Raw genomic sequence first — 19,231 nt, forward strand, 5'->3', positions numbered from 1 at the left:
TTTGTCCTTAGGCGCAAGGTCTCACAAAGGTGATGGCATATGTTATCCTGAGAAAAGGCAGTTTTAGACCTAGGGTGCCTTCCTGAGAGCACACAGAATTGGAGACACTTCACACCTGGTGCCTGTGAAGGGAAGGGAGATGCCAAATTTGCAGCCTGATACTGTATATTTACTGTGAGAAAGAAAGGTTGCACAAAGAGTGTTCAGAGGAAATATTGTATTCAGTGGCCATGGTCCAGTCACAAACCAGGAACATGAGAGGCTGGTCTATAAATCTGATCTCCAGGTTAAATAAATTAACAAGTATATCGTGGCACTACTGCGTTGGTGCACAAAAGAAGGTTCCCACACCAGTGTAAATAATGAAAGAAATTTTTGGCACTCAACTTGTCGCAAAGTGAAGATTTTATTTGCAGTCTCAAATTTAGACGTTTCGGCTTATACAGACAAGCCTTTATCAGTATGCTGCAAATCAGATACAGGTATAGAATACAAGTCAGATGCTACATAATGTACAATCAATATGGTTCAAACATCAAGTAAATGCCAAAATAAATATTCAAAAAAGTGCAATAGTGATGGGAGGGATGGGTAGAGGTATGAGGGTTTAGGGAAAAAAAAAAAAGGAAAAAGGCGGAAGTATTGTAACCTACCCAGACTGCTCTCTTGTAAAGATTTGCAATGTATCTAGAGTAAACAGTATATATGTGAGATAATCGTATCAATTGTGTGGACGAGAAAGCGTAAATTAATCTTAGATTTATTGCTACTCGCTTAATATCTGGTCACCACTATATTGATGGTGGGGATAGTGTAATCCTTTTAAAGATTATCCTTGCGTATATCTTGAAAAGATATAATGAAATAAAATAAAAACAAAGAAAAATGTCCACAATAAAGTGCTGTCATATGGTTGCACCTTGATAAAGTGCTAAGTGTATGTAAGATGCCAACCGACAATTTGTGGCTGGACTAGCAGGAAGTAATTCCATAAGAGGTTTAAATAAGAGGTCTGTAGATCAAAACAAAGGATGAGAGGAATTCACTCAATATGCTCAGGAATACATGATCATCATATCCCATATGTACCCACTCACTTGGTGTTTAGTCTGTTGTCGCTTAGGACTCAATGCTGCATAGGATCAGGTATGTCACTGAGTGATGTAGCTGTATGGGACGATATATATAGTACATGAGGGGTTAAGTCTCCCTGTAAACTATTTACATGCCTGAATGCACGCAGAGGAGATGTGCTTACCGTTAGTGGGTGGTGGCGTAATGTGTCCTGGAAAACGCGGTATCCACCGCTTGTAGCCTGGGTGTACTCGGCCCATGATGTGATTGCTAAATAGGCGGTGGGCGGGACAGCCTAAGATTGACTGGGCCGCGTCACCGGAAGTGACGTTGCCGCCTATGTGAACGTGAGATCAGGCATAAAGAAACAGAGGGGCGTGTTGTGGGAGAGCAAGAGAGCAGTCTGGGTAGGTTACAATACTTCCGCCTTTTTCCTTTTTTTTTTTTTTTTTTTCTCCTCCCTAAACCCTCATACCTCTACCCATCCCTCCCATCACTATTGCACTTTTTTGAATATTTATTTTGGTATTTACTTGATGTTTGAACCATATTGATTGTACATTATGTAGCATCTGACTTGTATTCTATACCTGTATCTGATTTGCAGCATACTGATGAAGGCTTGTCTGTATAAGCCGAAACGTCTAAATTTGAGACTGCAAATAAAATCTTCACTTTGCGACAAGTTGAGTGCCAAAAATTTCTTTCATTAAATCTATAAATTAGACCTTACATAAAGAAAGTTGGTCACATTTGAGTCAGCCAAGCTGATGTGAGCCACTTCATATTCCTCCCTCGGAACCAGAATACCAGACTGCAAAGTTTAGATATTTATGAAAGTTTCTCCCTTATTTTTATAACTGTGTTGCATACTTGTATCTCGCTTTTTATTTCCATATTTTTATATCCTTTTATTGCAAGCACTGTACCTTTTCTGTTAAAGCTTAAGACTTTAATAAATTTGAACCTTGCATGCGTTAAAGAATCCATAGCCTTAGAGTGTGTGATCCTGGTGATTGGCATATAGTAGTAGTATTTCTCGGACTCATCACCCATGTGTTCAGTGAGTGGTGGCAGCGTGTATGAAGTGGGTTATGTGGTCTGTCGGGGTGTGATTTATGCTCCCATTGCAGCATAGTACAGAGGTTGAATGTTGGACTGAGTGAGAAAAGATAGATTAACCCTTGCAGGCACAACCCCAAGTTGCGTGCTGAGAAGCTGGTACATGACAAATTGGTGGCAGAGCAGTGGGATATAATTTGTTTCTATTAGAGCATTTGTGCGTGGTTTAAGCAATTATTTCCTGTGCTAAAGAATTTGTATCCTTGCGAGGAGTGCACCAGTTCTACAAGGTTCAACTCGGTGCTTGCTTAGACATACTTGTGACAGTTTCCCCAGTTTTTTTTTTTTTCTATCTTTTATTTGGCAAAAGGCTGTTCATTATAGTGCTTTTGAAAAAAGCACTATATTGTAATCCGAACGCTGCTAACTTATTATTCAGTTGATTTCCGCAATTAATGCGGCCCGAACCGCTACACGCACAGACTCCGTTGAGGTGCCGTTTCGAAGCCAGCGTCCACGAGTGGTGTGCTAAGTATTTTTTGTGTCAATCGGATTTGTAGTTTTTGTGCAATTTGCGTCTGAAAATTTTTTTTCCCGTTATTGGAATGCACTGTCTCAATGCATTTCAATGGGAAAATGTTGTCACGGGGAAAAGATGCCCTGAGGTGATTCAAATGGCAGTTAAGCTCATTCATATGCGCAGGCAGACCCAGTTACTATGCCAACGCCTATGAACTTCACATGACCCCAGCAGGACACAGTTTCTGCCAGATAATTTCAGCTCTTAAAGCAAAACCCACAGCACGAATGCAAATCTAGCTTCATCACATTACGCATGCCCCTGAGAGAGAATGTGCGCCAAAGTGGATTTATAAGCCCAGTGAGCCAAAGTGGCTCTTAAAGGGCCGACGCGCCAAAGTGATTCTAAAAGGGCCGGCGCACTGGAATGAATCTTTAAGGACCGGCGCGCCAAAGCTGAGTGACCCCAGGCTCCAAATCTGAGGCTGATTGACCCCGCCCACCAAATCGGACCCAGAGGGGCCCCACAGTTAAAACGGATCCTGAGTTGAAAGTCTTGCAGGGGCAGCAGGCAAGTCTCTCTAAAAGGGGCAACCTGGGCACCATTTCAAAGCACTATACTTCCTTCAGGAAATACACATCTTGTTGATACGGCAGCCCTGTACAAGAAGCCTAGCAAAGAGGCTCTGAGCAGAGACAAATAGATGGCTGACAAATCCAAGTAACTGCTGATACGTGCCTTGTTCGAGCGGGACATAGAGCAAAATACTGAAGCATCTGGGCAAGGAGAGAGTCTACCTCGGAGGGACCCAACAATGCCAGCTCTTGCACCAGAGATACCTGATGAAGGTGCCAGTACTGCAAGTGCTGAGGAGCCTATGGGCTTTACTTTACAAATGGCTTTACAACAGCTGGGAACAAGTGATCCCAATCTGCGCCTGGAACTTATTCTACAGTACCGAGAGGCTACAGAACGCCGTGAACGGGATGAGTGAGAGGTTGAAGAACACTGGGAGGAAAGAGCTTTCAAGCTTCAGATGGCTCAAATAGGGGTAACAGCCCTCAACTAACCCCCCTGCCAGGACATAAATCCAAGGAAACCCCATTTGGAAAACTTCCCTGAGATGGAGAAGGATGCGGACTTAAATATATTTTCTGGGGGTTTGAAAAAACCTGCAGGTAATACCATCTACCATGTGAGCAGTGGGCACAGTATCTAACTCCAGGGCTGAGAGACAAAGCGTTGGAAGTATTTGCTGGCCTCCCACCAGCGCTAGATGGGAACTATGAAGCCATAAAAGAGGCCCTGATCAGGAAATACAACCTAACCTCAGAAGTGTAACGGAGAAAGTTTCGGAACCTACAATGTGGATCAACTGACTGCTATGTGGATGTCGTAAGCACCTTGTGGACCACGTTTCACCAATGGATCAGGAGACTTTCTGTTAACAGTTTTGAGGACTTAACGGTCAAGGATCAATTTCTTCATATATTCCCCATGGATGTACAATTTGTGTCTGATAAAATTGCGGACTGTTGACTAACAGGAAGCCTGAGGTGCAGAAGCCATGGGGACGCTTGTCCCTCTGCTAGCTGATCGCCATTGCTGTCCAAGCCCACCTCCTATGGAGTCCTGGGGGCTAGATATTCTTTTGGCGATGCACGCCAATGCTTCTGCAACAAAGTGGGACAAGTTAGCGCAGTCTGCCCTGATGGGGAGAAACGCCCAGCTACAACTACAAAGCCGTCTGGGTCCCCACCTTTGGTCCTCGCATCAGAGCCGACCACAGATGAGAACTGTCAATCTGTCGCTGTTGGCAATCAAGTCACCACTAGTCACAGAGATAGCTGGTGTGTCCAGAAATGGTAAACCCTGCAGATATCATACTAGGAAAGACTGTCTATAACCGGGATTGGAGGGGTTAGGCTGGCCGTGCCCATGGCCTGTGTACACCTGGACTGGGCAGCAGGAAAAAGACAGAGAGGTGGGATTATCATTACGCCGGAAAATCGCATTTTAAATTCCTGCGATTTTCCCGTGGAAAAACTAGCGATTTGCAAGCGTAATTAGCTTGCAGAATGCTAGCGTTTTCCAAGCGATCTGTAGCATCGCTTGGAGAACTGATTGACAGTGTTTGACGAGTGTAACCAACTTTTTACTATTGAGGCTGCCTATGCAGCGTCAGTAGTAAGATCTAATGTTAAAAATAATTAAAAAAAAAAAAAAATAAATAAATCGTGTTATATTCACCTTCCGACATCCCGCACAGCGTCCCCAGGCCTCCGCGATGCTCCGGCAGGTCCCGTTCCCAGTGATGCATTGCGGCAATGACCTTTGATGACGTTGTGGTCTCGCAAGACCGCTACAGCATCGCGAGATGCGACGTCAGCAAAGGTCATCGCAATGCATTACTGGGAACGGGAGGTGCCGCATGTATCGCTGAAGCCCGGGGACGCTGCGCGGTACATCGGAAGGTGAATATAACCCGATTTTTTTTTTTTTTTTTTTTTTTTTTAATTTTAATTCTATTTTTTACAGGTATATGGTACCCACAGCCCGGAGGACAGTCTGCTCTCCTCCGGACCTTGAGTACCATCCGCAAAAGTTCTGCTTACTTTTCGCATGGTGGGCACAGCCACATGAGGAAAGTAAGCAGAACAATGCATTCCTATGTGGGCGGAATTGCCGCGATTCCGCAAATTAATGAGCATGCTGCGGATTTTTCCGCGTTGCTATTCCGCCGCGGGAAAATCCGCAGCATTAGCACAGCATTGTGTCCTCTTGTCAACTAGATACTTGAGTCTTCATGGATGCAAGCAGATGTTTTAACAAAATAATTATAGAAGTAGAAGAAATAGAGATAGGTAGTACAGACCCACTTGATTACTGGCAAAACACGTACTTATATCAGTATAGCACCATATCCATCTCAGACTACAATGATGAGAGATTTCCACTGAGAGAGCACACATGGTGTTTTTTATATAATCATAATTTTCCACAAGATAATGTTGTGATTAAACAATATGACCCAACAATATACCAACTGGGTGACAGTAAGTAATCTCCAAACAATAAATACATGCCAACGGAGACACAATCCCATACTTAACTGTATGCAGATAATGCTAAATACAGATAACCCATGAAATCTGCAGCTTCTCATGAGATAGTCTTGATAGCAAGCTGCACACCTGTCAACCAGCTGAATCACAGTGATAATGATGCGCCCTAGAATATGGATTCCATACCAGGCAGCTGCAGTGGGAGATACTGTCTGCACAAAGATCACTAAGAGGGCATTTAGAATGGAGGATAGATCTTTCTTCAGAGGTCAGAGACTCAGGGTGAACTTGACATCAGGAGCTCCATGGGAAATGCCGGTAAGCGACGTAATCATGACGGACGCAAGCATCTTAGGGTGGGGGGCACACCTAGTAGGTCAGGTGATTCAGGGGTCTTGGGTGCCTCAGGAGCTGGATTCATCATCAAATCTAAAAGAACTGTGGGCGGTAGAAACGACTCTAGGAAGCTTTTTCCCCTCTCCTCCTGGGTCACAATGTCTGCAAGAAGAAAAAAATGTTTATAAAATGGAAAGAGGGAGGCATATCTAAGGAAGAATATAATGCTGTCTGCAGAACCTGCAGGGCACAAATCAGATTATCTAAAGCTAAAAATGAATTGAGGCTTGCAAGAGATGTCAAAAGCAGTAATAAAGGATTTTGGGGATATGTCAAAAGTAAAAGAAAAGTCAAAGATGCTATAGGATTTTTACAGGATGAAAATGATGAAATTGTAAGACAGGATGTTGAGAAGGCTGAACTTTTAAATTCCTATTTTTCATCTGTTTTCTCTCAGAAAGGAAATGTAACATCAACTGTTCTTCACTGTCCTATTAACGGAATAGAAGAATCCAGGATATCTATAAACAGAAAGATAGTGAGGAAACACTTAGCTAACCTAAATGAATTCAAGTCTCCAGGTCCAGATGAATTACACCCCAGAGTACTGAAGGAGATAGCAGAAGAAATTTTTGAACCCCTCTCCATAATCTTTGAAAATTCTTGGAGAACAGGAGAAGTGCCAGAAGACTGGAGAAGAGCAAATGTTGTTCCTATCTTCAAAAAGGGGAAGAAGGTGGACCCAGGCAACTATAGGCCGGTGAGTCTGACTTCTATACCAGGAAAGATCTTTGAACAAATTATTAAACAACATGTATGTCAGTACCTGGATAAGAATGAAGTGATTAAACAGTCAGCATGGGTTTGTAACTAATAAGTCAAGTCAGACTAACTTAATTTCCTTCTATGACGGAATCACTGATTGGGTGGATCAAGGAAATGCTGTAGATATAGTATATCTTGACTTCAGCAAAGCATTTGACAAAGTCTATCATACAATCCTTATTGAAAAAATGACTAAGTATGGAATGGACAAGGCAACTGTTAGGTGGATTCATAACTGGCTTAGTGATCGGACCCAAAGAGTGGTCGTAAATGGCTGCACATCCAGTTGGAAGAATGTCTCAAGTGGGGTACCACAGGGCTCTGTCCTGGGCCCTGTATTGTTCAACATCTTTATCAACGATTTAGATGAAGGAATTGAGGGTAAACTGATTAAATTTGCTGATGACACAAAGCTAGGAGGGATAGCTAATACTAGAGAAGAGAGAGAGAGGATTCAAAAAGATATAAATAAACTGGAGAAGTGGGCAGCAACTAACAAAATGTTTTTTAACAGGGAGAAATGCAAAGTACTACATCTGGGCAATAAAAATGAAAAAAGCATATACAGAATGGGAGGAATAGGGCTAAGTGACAGCACATGTGAAAAAGACGGGTATACTAATAGATCACAGACTGAATATGAGTCAACAGTGTGATGCAGCAGCAAAAAAGGCAAATGCAATTCTAGGATGTATTAACAGAAGCATACAGTCTAGATTACGTGAAGTCATTATTTCCCTCTACTCCTCTTTGGTCAGACCTCATCTGGAATATTGTGTCCAGTTTTGGGCACCACATTTTAAAAAAGACATCAACAAACTGGAGCAAGTTCAGAAAAGAGCGACCAGAATGGTGACCGGTCTGCAAACCCTGTCTTATGAGGAAAGGTTGCAGGATTTGGGAATGTTTAGTTTGCAAAAGAGAAGACTGAGAGGAGACTTAATAGCTGTCTACAGATATCTAAAGGGCTGTCACATTGTAGAAGGATCAACTTTATTCTCATTTGCACAAGGAAAGACTAGAAGCAATGGGATGAAACTGAATGGGAGGAGACACAGATTAGATATTAGAAAAAACTTTTTGACAGTTAGAGTGATCAATGAGTGGAACAGGCTGCCACGAGAAGTGGTGAGTTCTCCTTCAATGGAAGTCTTCAAACAGAGGCTGGACAGACACCTGACTGGGATGATTTAGCGAATCCTACTTTGAGCAGGGGGTTGGACCAGATGGCCCAGGAGGTCCCTTCCAACTCTACGATTCTATGATTCTATGAGCCACGGTGGCAAACATCAATCACTATGGGAGAACAAGGTCCTACTCCCTAATGGTAGCAGCTAACAACATTCTCGAGGTGGAAGAACAACATCTCTTGTCCCTTACGGCACTACACATAAGGGGGGCAGAAAACATCGAGGCAGGCTTCCTAAGCCACAACAGACTAAAGCAGGGAGAATGGGCCCTAAACCCCAGAGTGTTCCAGCAGATAGTCCATCTATGGGGAGTGCTGAAAATAGATCTGTTTCCCATCAAAAACGGGAAGGTAGAAAAGTTATGTTCTCTAAACTCAAGGGAGAACCCATTTTCAGTAGACACCCTACAGATTCCCTGGAACTTCAAGATTGCTTACGCATTTCCTCCAGTAGCCATGATTCCAGCAGTAGTGAGGAAAATCAGAGGGGATCAGGCGAGAGTGATTATGATTGCCCCCTTCTGCCCAAAAAGACCTTGATTTTCCCTATTAAGGGCAATGTTTCTATCAGACCCATGGATCCTGCCAGAGATTCCAGACCTTCTCAGTCAGGGGCCAATATTCCTCACCCAGGTAAAGGGCTTCCATCTAGCAGCGTGTAATTTGAAAGGGCACTACTGAGTAGCAGGGGGGTTAAACTAGGGCTGGTTTCTACCTTGCTGGAGAGTAGGAAACCCATAACTACAAAGATCTATGACAGAACATGGAAAAAATTCCTGGAATTTTTAGGAAAGCCATTAGGCCAAAAACCTCCAATCGGTCCCATCTTAGAGTTCCTGCAGTCGGAGTTTGAACTTGGGTTAGCTACTATTATTCTTAAGATCCAGGTGTCTGCCTTGGGTGCATTGTACAGCTGTAACCTTGCTGCTAATACATGGGTGGCAAGGTTTATAAAATCCTGTGATAGATCCAGACCAGTTCCAATCCCGAAGGTTTCCCCATGGGATCTGAACTTGGTGTTAGAGTGTAAGGTTTCCGGACTTTCCTTTGTGCGTGTTCTCCCTTATCCGAGATGGAGTCTTGTATCTTGCCTTGTCAAGGAACTTCCTGTCTGTTCTAATTATTTAAGTCCGGGCCGTGTGTTCCTCTTTGCCTGAGTATTTTGTTGCTGTTGGCTCCTGAGCTCCTGACTGTCTTCTGGTGGACTCCCTGCTGCTCGTTACTTGGTGCTCTGCCTCTCCACGTTATGTTGTCTACAGTCCTCTGTGCTTCTCCCTGATGCTGTGTGTGCTTAACTACTGTCTGGACTTCTAGTGTGGAACTATTCGCCTCTGGATCTGCTGTGGCCTGTAAAGAATCCTGACATCACCATCTCCTCTAGACCTGTGCTTGTTGGGCTGCAGTGCTGGTCTTGTAGAGGACTTTCAGTCCAAAAAGGTACATATAGTGACCTTCTCCTGTTAATGCCACTCCCGTATAATGCTGGTCTTCTATGTTTAAGTGCCATGTGCATTTCCACCCATATGATTGCTGGACTTCTACACTTTAGTACTGTGTGCGTGCTCATTCATAATATAGCTGGACTTCCTTATTAAACACGGTGTGCTTACTCTCATATTTACTGCTGGACTCCCACATTTAGTGCCTTTTGCACACCTGCGTCATATTACTGTTGGACTGGTTCATTTTAGCGATCGCGCCCCGCTCTTCAGTTATAATGGACATTTCCATATTGTGCTGTGCAGTCGTTACTGTTGCAGGAAATACGCTGTTAGTTTTGCTTTGCTTGCATCATTCTATATTGTGCTAGGTTTCCGTTACTATTGCAGGAAGTGCTCTGCTAGTTTTGTTTCTCTTATTAATATACTCATTTGCATCAACTTTGGTCTCAGTTTCGTATTATCCCACGAAGTCAGATTCCTTAGTACCCATATAATTGTTACATAGAGGCTCTGACCAAGGAGCCGTTTGAATCCATACATGAGTTGTTGGTGAAATATCTTACTCTAAAAACAATCATATTGGTGGCTCTTACATAAGCCCATAGGGTGATTGAATTGCAGGCCCTTTCTATAAATCCTCATTATACGCAAATATACGAGGATAGGGTTGTGTTAAAACTGGATTAAGCTCATCTTCCCAAGGTAGCATCAAAGTTTTTTCATTAATGTCAGGAGATTGTCTTACTCTTCTTCTGTGATAACCCTAAGAATCCAGGGAAGAGGAAGTTTCTTAATCTGGATGTTAGAAGGGCACTGTTAGAATATATGTCTCTGACTAGCCAGTGCAGGAAGTCCCAGTCCCTATTCATAGCCTTCCAGGGTAGTAGGAAGGGTTATGGGATGTCGAAGGGTACCATTGCCAGGTGGATTAGGGAGGCCATTAGTGTAGCTTAGTCTGCTAGTGGTGCTCCGATCCTTAATGGCATCAAGGCTCACTCCACCAGAGCCATGGCGACCTCCTAGGCAGAGAAAGCGGAGGTATCTATTGACCAAATATGTAAGGTCACTACCTGGTCCTCACCATCCACCTTCTTTAGGCACTATAGATTGGATCTATTGTCCTTTGCTGACTTGACCTTTGGTAGAAGGGTGCTGCAAACGATGGTTCCACCCCTAAGGTCTTTCAGATTCTCCAAAAGTCTTTCAGGTGTTCTGTCATGGGTGAAGGGAAAACGCCAAGGTTTTTCCAGAACCCATGACAGTACCCGTATATCCCCCCCCCCCCTTTCTCACCATATGGGTGTGAACTATAGTTAGGTGTTTTTGCAGTGTGGTGTTGGTTATATATGTAATTAACCAGGAGGTCCTCTCATGCTCTGTAACCAACTGAAGCGGGGGAGAGGTACCGCCCCTTTATTTCAGTTGGTTCCTGTCCTGTCTGGGCAGATCCCTCAGGTGTGCTGTCTTGGGTTCTGGAAAAAAAAATGGCTACTGTTAAGTAACCTTGGTGTTTCCCCACTTCTATACTACTGTATATATGATTTTTTTTTGTGGGATAATTTTGAATCACATCTTATAATATAATGTAATGGAAAACTGGGGAAGTAAAAAATCAGATGGAGTGAAATGGAAAAATGCAAATCGGTTATTGTAGTTTGGGTTTTGTCTTTATGGCGTGGAATAAAAATAACTTGACAACTGGTCATTATGACTAAAGAAATACCAAGCTTCTAATGTTTGTTTTGTGTATACAGGGTGGACCATTCTACATAGATACACCTAAATAAAATAGGAATGGTTGGTGATAAAATGAATTGGTCATCGTGGGCCAGTTGAATGGACCCAAGGTCTGACCCCCTTAGACTGTTATCTGTGGGGTCATCTGAAGGCAATTGTCTATGCTGTGAAGACACAAGATGTGCAGCATCTGAAACAACGGATATACTGGAAGCCTGTGCTAGCATTTGTTCTGTGGTGTTGCTATCAGTGTGTCAAGAGTGGGAGAAGAGGGTTGCATTGACAATGCAACACAATGGGCAGCACTTTGAACACATAAGTGTTCATAAACTTGTAAATAACTCATGAAAGAATAAAGTTACATTAAAACCAAACACACCATTGTTTTTCTTGTGAAATTCTCAATACGTTTGATATGTCACATGACCCTCTTCCCATTGGAAAAATAAAGTTGGATCCAAAATTGCCGACTTCAAAATGGCCATCATGGTCACCACCCATCTAGTATGGGTGGACACTGTTGTACCCTCGGACTGCAGGGCAGCTTGAACTTGTTTTGGTGTTAGTCGAGGTTCTTTATCCAACATCTGCACAATCTTGCGTTGAAATCTCTTGTCAATTTTTCTTTTCAGTCCACATCTAGGGAGGTTAGCCACAGTGCCATGGGCTTTAAACTTCTTGATGACACTGTGCACGGTAGACACAGGAACATTCAGGTCTTTGGAGATGGACTTGTAGCCTTGAGATTGCTCATGCTTCCTCACAATTTGGTTTCTCAAGTCCTCAAGACAGTTCTTTGGTCTTCTTTCTTTTCTCCATGCTCATTGTGGTACACACAAGGACACAGGACAGAGGTTGAGCCAACTTTAATCCATGTCAACTGGCTGCAAGTGTGATTTAGTTATTGCCAATACCTGTTAGGTGCCACAGGTAAGTTACAGGTGCTGTTAATTACACAAATTAGAGAAGCATCACATGATTTTTCGAACAGTGCCAATACTTTTGTCCACCCTCTTTTTTATGTTTGGTGTGGAATTATATCCAATTTGGCTTTAGGACAATTCTTTTCAATTAAGACAAATTAAATGAAGATAATAATAGCAAAGAATTTGTGTTTGCAATAATTTTCAGGAAGAAACTGAGTATTATCTGACAAAATTGCAGGGGTGTCAATACTTTTGGCCACAACTGTATGCCTCTGTATGGGAGGATCAAGGCATATCACTAACCCTGTTTATTATGTCACCTTTTTATAGTATTTTGCTTAAATATGCAAAATACTCAGCTACTAATAGCATCGTCGTAAGCCAATAGTATTGCAAGAAAATTGGAATATGTCCCTAGTTATGTGACGTAGAGAATAGAACAATAGCACATTCTTTAGGGTCTCATATCTCATATCTTGTTCGGACTGGGACAGTCTGGTTTCATAACAACCGCGAACTTTCACCTAGTAACAAAATTTAACTTGTAAACAACAAAATGGCATTGCAAACACAAAAATGGAGGTCTGGAGAACAAGATGTCCCGTACATCTGAATACTGTACTTCACAATCCCCCCTAGATAAATTTTGTTAACTAATATGCAGCATCAGAGGTGCTATCCCAAGCCATAAGCTCGAGGGGTACTGGTCTTCACATGGCTGATGCCGTGCTATCAGTAATGGCTGTTGCGGCGCACCCATCCCCCCTGTATGCTGCAATTTACGAATAGCAATTTTTGATGACGGTGGTGGGGATCTTTTGAAGATGGCCATGCACTTGGCTTCAACATCTTCATCAAGTAACCTTTTGAGATCGGTGTAGAGAAGAGCAGGGGTGACGACGTCTTTGGTATCATCACTAGCTGTCTTAGTGCAGAATTTCCTAATACATACAGAAATACACCAAAGAACAAGTTTTAGTATCACATATACAACAAGGATACAGGCAACAATATGCAACAAGCTTTGTAAGATCCCAGCTATCCAGGCCCCAATTCCCTTAAACCAATTGGTTGGATTGAGAAAGGAGATGGTGTCTGACCACCAACTATCCATATTACAATCATTGTCTTTATCATATTGATCTCTGAGTCTTTGAATATCTTCTAACTTTAACTTTAACTTCTACCAATAATAATATGGAAAATACGAAAAACCAAAACATTATGCCCCCTTTATTTGCTATTGGCTTGTTGGGTGATGAGAACTTGATAGGGACCATCATACAAGGGTTCTAGTCCGTGCTTTCTGACATGCCTCTTCACGACTACCAAATCACCAGGCTTCAGGTTATGATGGGTCGGTTTCTGCTGAATCTGGAAGAGAATAAGAAACTAGAGCATGGGTGTTAGCAAGATTTTTACTAACCTGAATAACATATTGAACAGCACGGTGAGTTTCTTCTGATAACTGCTGAGGCTGGAAATTTGCAACTGGGGGCCTAGCACCAAACAGTATCTCATATGGGGACAGGCCATGTTTTGCAATAGGGTTAGCACGGATGTGGTATAGTACAATGGGTAGGAGCTCTGGCCATGGAGCCGTAGTCTCCTGCATCATTTTGGTCAATTGTCCCTTCAGTGTGCCATTCAGCCTCTCAACTTTCCCACTGGATTGTGGATGGTACGGAGTATGGAGGGCTACAGTGGATCCAAGCATTGTCAGAACTTCTTGGTACACATGAGAAGAAAAGGCCGGATCTTGATCACTTTCAACAACTTCTGGAACCCCATATCTGCATATGACTTTCATCACCAGTTTCTTCGCTGTGGTTTTTGCAGTCATGTTGGTAACAGGGAATGCTTCCGGCCAACTGGAGAACATGTCAACAACAACCAAACAGTATTCATACCTTCCAGACTCTGGTAACGTGATGTAATCCACCTGGAGCCTTTGGAAAGGATAGTCGGGCTTAGCAAGATGCTTTGGGGGTACACGTTGAAGTTGACCGGGATTGCAAGTCTGACAGATATTACAGGCACAGTTGAGCGCTGTCAAAACTGGAAATTCCTGGGGCCCAGTAGAATTTTTGCACCACGAGGGCCTGATTCTTTCCTCGATATGTAGCCCATGTGCCCATGTGGCAATAGCAGGGTACATCCGCTTAGGGAGACACACAAGTTGGTCCTTTTTCCAAGGACCACTATCCATATGTGCCCCATCAGTCTTCCATTGCTTCACCACTTCCTTTGGAGACATTCTCTGCATCATCATTAAGCGGTCTTGCGGGGTCCGACAGAAAACTTCAGTCTGTTGTAGATCATCAGGTTCTTGTAGGGTCAATGCTTCTTGTAACTGTTTACGCTGAGAGAGTGTGGTCACCATAGTTGGTATGGTTGGTTCAACGGGTAAAAGAGCGGCGGGTTTTGCCTGCATATCCGCAAATGCATTGCCAACAGTCTGTGGACTGTTCCTAGGACCGTGCGCCTTAACTTTGATAATGGCCATATGAGTAGGTAATTTGATCGAATCCATGAGGGTTTTAACAGCTTCAGCATTTTTCACTGGGGTTCTGGCAGTAGTAATAAACCCTTGATTGGCCCATAGAGCCCCAAAATCGTGAGCAATACCAAATGCATACCGTGAGTCCGTGTATATATTAGCCCGTCTGTTCTTGGTCAAAATACATGCAGTAGACAAATCCAGAAGTTCTGCTTCTTGTGCTGATTGTGAAGGCGGGAGCGCAGCTGCATGCACTACAGTGTCCTCTGTGGTAACAGCATATCCAGTGTGGAATCTACCAAACTCATCAGCATATCTTGAACTATCCGTCTATAACACCAGATCAGGATCTGGGAGTGGATTTGCGCTGACATTTGATGGAGTAGCTGTTTCTTCAGTCAGAAATTGGGAACAATCATATTGGATGTAATCCTCATCACTGCCATCTTTCTTGGGGACCGGCAGTAAAGTAGCAGGGTTGATTGTAGTACAGTGATGTAACTTGATATAATCAGGCAAAAGGAGTGAACACTGCAGCCTTGTCGTTGTACAGTCAAATATCTTGGCTGTTAGTGCAGCAATACTAATACTCCATCATGCGGGGCAAAAATGTGCGTTTCATGTCCAAGAATTATGTCTGCAGTTTTGTCAAGCAACGAGTGAGTGGCGTCAACTGCCCTCATGCAACTTGGTGATGCTCGGGCCACAGGGTCGAGGCGGGCCGAATAATAGTTCACTGGTCATTGCCTATTGCCATGTGATTGTGTAAGTACCCCTGCTGCGTGTTCTTCATTCTCAGATACATACAAATGGAACGGTCAAGTATAGTCCGGGATGCCCAAGGCAGGGGCGGAAGCAATAAGCCGCTTTAGTTCAGAGAAGGCACGATAAAGGCCTTCCATACAAACCGGTGATCTTTCCTTATAGTTCATTATACCGTCTTTCAAGGCATTGTAAAGGGGTTGCACTATGCAGGATGCATCCGGTATCCACTGACGACAATAAGTATATAGTCCAAGAAAACACTGGAGTTGTTTCATCTTTTGGGAAAGAAAGGGAGCTGATAGCTATTTTTCTTTCTTCTGTGAGGTGTCTGACACCCTGAAGGAGACAGTGAGCCAAGAATATCACTTGACCAAGGCAGAACTAAAGTTTCGAGGCCGAAACCCGACAGTTCAGTGCTGCCAGATGCTTGAGGAGACTAATAGTGGCAGCAATGGCTTCCTGCTCCGTCCGTGCACACAACAAAAAAATCATTCACATACTGAAGCAGCGTGACCTGGGGGGGGTGATCTAACTGCCAGGGCAAAAGACACTCGCTCATGTTTTTTGCAAACTGGTTGGGACTGTTTTGGGCCCCTTGTGGCATAACTGTCCATGTTAACTGTCGTTCCTGATAAGTGAATGCAAACAGAAACTGGCAATCTGGGTGTAACGGAATGCTAAAGAAGGCATTGGCAAGGTCGATGACTGTAAACCAAGCAGCATCCTGGGGTATTTGGGACAAAAGAGTATGTAGATTAGGCACCTCTGTAGCTTCCAGAACAGTAGCTGCATTAACTGCCCGTAGATCTTGTACAGCCGGTACACAGGGGCTAGCCAGGCGGGGTCTTTTTCTTAACCGGAAACAAGGGTGTATTACATGGAGAAACACAGGGTACCAGAGCACCATTATCAAGTAACGTTTGTATTTGTTCCTGGAGGCCCTGCTCCTGATCATGTTTCAAAGGATATTGATGGACTTTGGGAAAAGGGGCACCAGCTTTGAGAAACACTTTTACTGGTTCTACAGGCATTTTCCCTATATCATTTGGCCGTTTTGACCAAAGTTTAGATGGTATCTCTGAGAGGTATGGGGTGAGTCGTTGATCCTCAGGCAATATTAGGGGTGGATCTGGGCCTATCAAGGCCATCATAACTGTGGGAAAGGCATGCAAAATACAAATTTCCTCACTGTCTTCATCTGCGAGGGGTTATGTAACATAAGAACCATCTGACCATCATCTTGGAATTGTATTCTGGAGCGGAACTGTGATAATAAATCTGCCCCTAGTAAATTTACTGGACATGTGGGAGAGATCACGAACTGAGCAGTAACCTCGGGGAAGGGTTCCACAGGGATGGGTTTTGTAAGAGTATGTTTATTGGGTCTGCCATCTACTCCGATTAAAACAGCGGGGGTATGACAATCTCTCTGAAAGTGACCGAGTCAGCCACAGCACCAGCATTGCAGACGAGAATTGGCACGGCGGATCTGGGGAGTAAGGTTCCCAGTCATAGGATTAGGAGAGATATTGGAGCAGGGAGCTGAATTTGTGTATGGTTGGAGCGCGGGAGCTGGAGTTTGCTGTATGTGCTACTGATAAGAAACAAGCTATGTGCCTGCAGCTGAGGTGGGGGCAGTGGGGGATGTGGTGGGGGCTGAGATTGGAGGGGGAACTGGAGCAGCTGCTGGTTTACTTTTTTTCCTACTAATGCAGAGCGGGTTAAATTCTTCTGAAAACTTTTTTTTTTCTACTTTTAATGCATCGTCCGGAGTCTCTCTGACACATTACTCTGTCACTTTCTCAGTTCCACAGTCACTTTCTTGTACCACAAAACATCCAGTCCTTGTCATAATAATAGACAATTTTCCTTCTTCAACATAGCAGTAACAGAATTCACTTCCTCTGTTCTTCCTAACACCTTCGTCACACAATTCATGTGCCAAGCCAAGAAATTCTTCTTTTTCTTCCACGGATTCTCACCTTTAGAGCTAAATATCCTTACTTCAGTTGTGCACAGCACTGGAGCGGCTGTTACAGTCTGTTCCACCGGGTCTATCCCCCTCTGGGATGCCCAAAATTCAACGCGGTACTCAGTGAAAGGAGGAGGGCGTCTCAGACTATCCCTCCGGACACCTCTGGTTATATATATATCTATATATACTTGAGTTACGTATCCTACCCAATCTTCGATCACCTCACCACGCCTGATTCAGTGATCAGGATTTCAGGATATTTTGACTATAAAGAGAGTCACAATCACTGGTCAATCCGGGGTGTCTGTCCCTTATGAGGTACGGTTCGAACACTGGGTCCCCAACGGGACTGCACCTCTATATGATTCCACCCAAGAGTCATCCCACCATCAAGGACAAACCTCAGATCCTCTTTGCAGTAACAAACACAGGAAAACCACACCAACGGTCAGTCTGAACAGTATAACTGCAAACTTACCGTGTTTGTCGTGGGGGATGATCAGTCCCAATTTTCCAGTGCCTGTGTCCGGTCCGAGGGTCCTTTGTCTTGTTGTCCTCCAAGGAGGAGGCGTGCCTATTCAGAAGGACCCCACGCTGGCGCCAGCTGTCGAGGTAGCTATTGAGGGAGGGCTAAATTAACCCTTCACGGTTGACCAAGTGATTTCCAAATTAACTCACAAGGCGTTGCTAGCAACTGTGAATGACCAGACGGAGACGTATGCCTCTGTATGGGAGGATCAAGGCAGATCACTAACCCCATTTATGTCACCTTTTTATAGTATTTTGCTTAAATATGTAAAATACTCAGCTACCAATAGCATCGTCGTAATACATTTACTTTATAAGCCAATAGTATTGCAAGAAAATCGGAATATGTCCCTAGTTATGTGACGTAGAGAATAGAACAATAGCACATTCTTCAGGGTCTCATATCTCATATCTTGTTCGGACTGGGACAGTCTGGTTTCATAACAACCGAGAACTTTCACCTAGTAACAAAATTTAACTTGTAAACAACAAAATGGCGTCGCAAGCACAAAAATGGAGGTCTGGAGGACAAGATGTCCCGTACATCTGAATACTGTACTTCACACGATCTTGTCGCAGGGGAGTCATGCTGATGGGCAGTTGCATCCTAAATGGTTAAACAGCAACTATTCAGTGCATTGTTGGGAAGGGATTAATGGTATACCCTGTTGTGTCTCAAGTGGCCAAGACCTGACTATCCATTTGATACAACCCCATATCATCAGACATCCTCCACCGAACTTAACAGATCTTTCAATCAGTCGATCCGTTGGTCCCTTTTTCCTTGTTTATTCCAGACCCATTTGCACCCATCAGAACCTAGTCTATTGACTTTCGTCTCATCACTCCAAATTGGCTTTCCAATCTTCTACTGTCCACTTTCTGTACTCTTTGCAAACTTGATCCGGCGCTTCTTTTTTCGGGTCACCATTCCAGACTTTTGTACCGTGAGTCACACATTGCTTGCATGAATGTCTGTGATCTCACTATTATGAAGCATACAAGCCACCTCCACTGACGCATTTGTCATGTCAGAACTGATAGACCTTGGAATGAGCCGACTTGTTGACTCCGATATTTTGCCTGGATGTCCACATCTTGGCTTCTGAATGGATAGATGGATTTAATTATGTATTCTTCCAGCTGTCATGGCACACACATGATACAGTTTGGCAGTTTTCTTGCAGAGAGACCGCTACCGATGAGCTGGATGATGCTTTCTCTCTTTCCATGGGAATTCCTCTTCATGTCTGCTCCTTGATTCGAACCAATGACCTTTCGCACTTC

The sequence above is a fragment of the Dendrobates tinctorius genome, unplaced genomic scaffold (genome assembly GCF_039654945.1).
Source record: "Dendrobates tinctorius isolate UK_male_01 unplaced genomic scaffold, ASM3965494v1 ptg000016l, whole genome shotgun sequence".
NCBI lineage: Eukaryota > Metazoa > Chordata > Amphibia > Anura > Dendrobatidae > Dendrobates > Dendrobates tinctorius.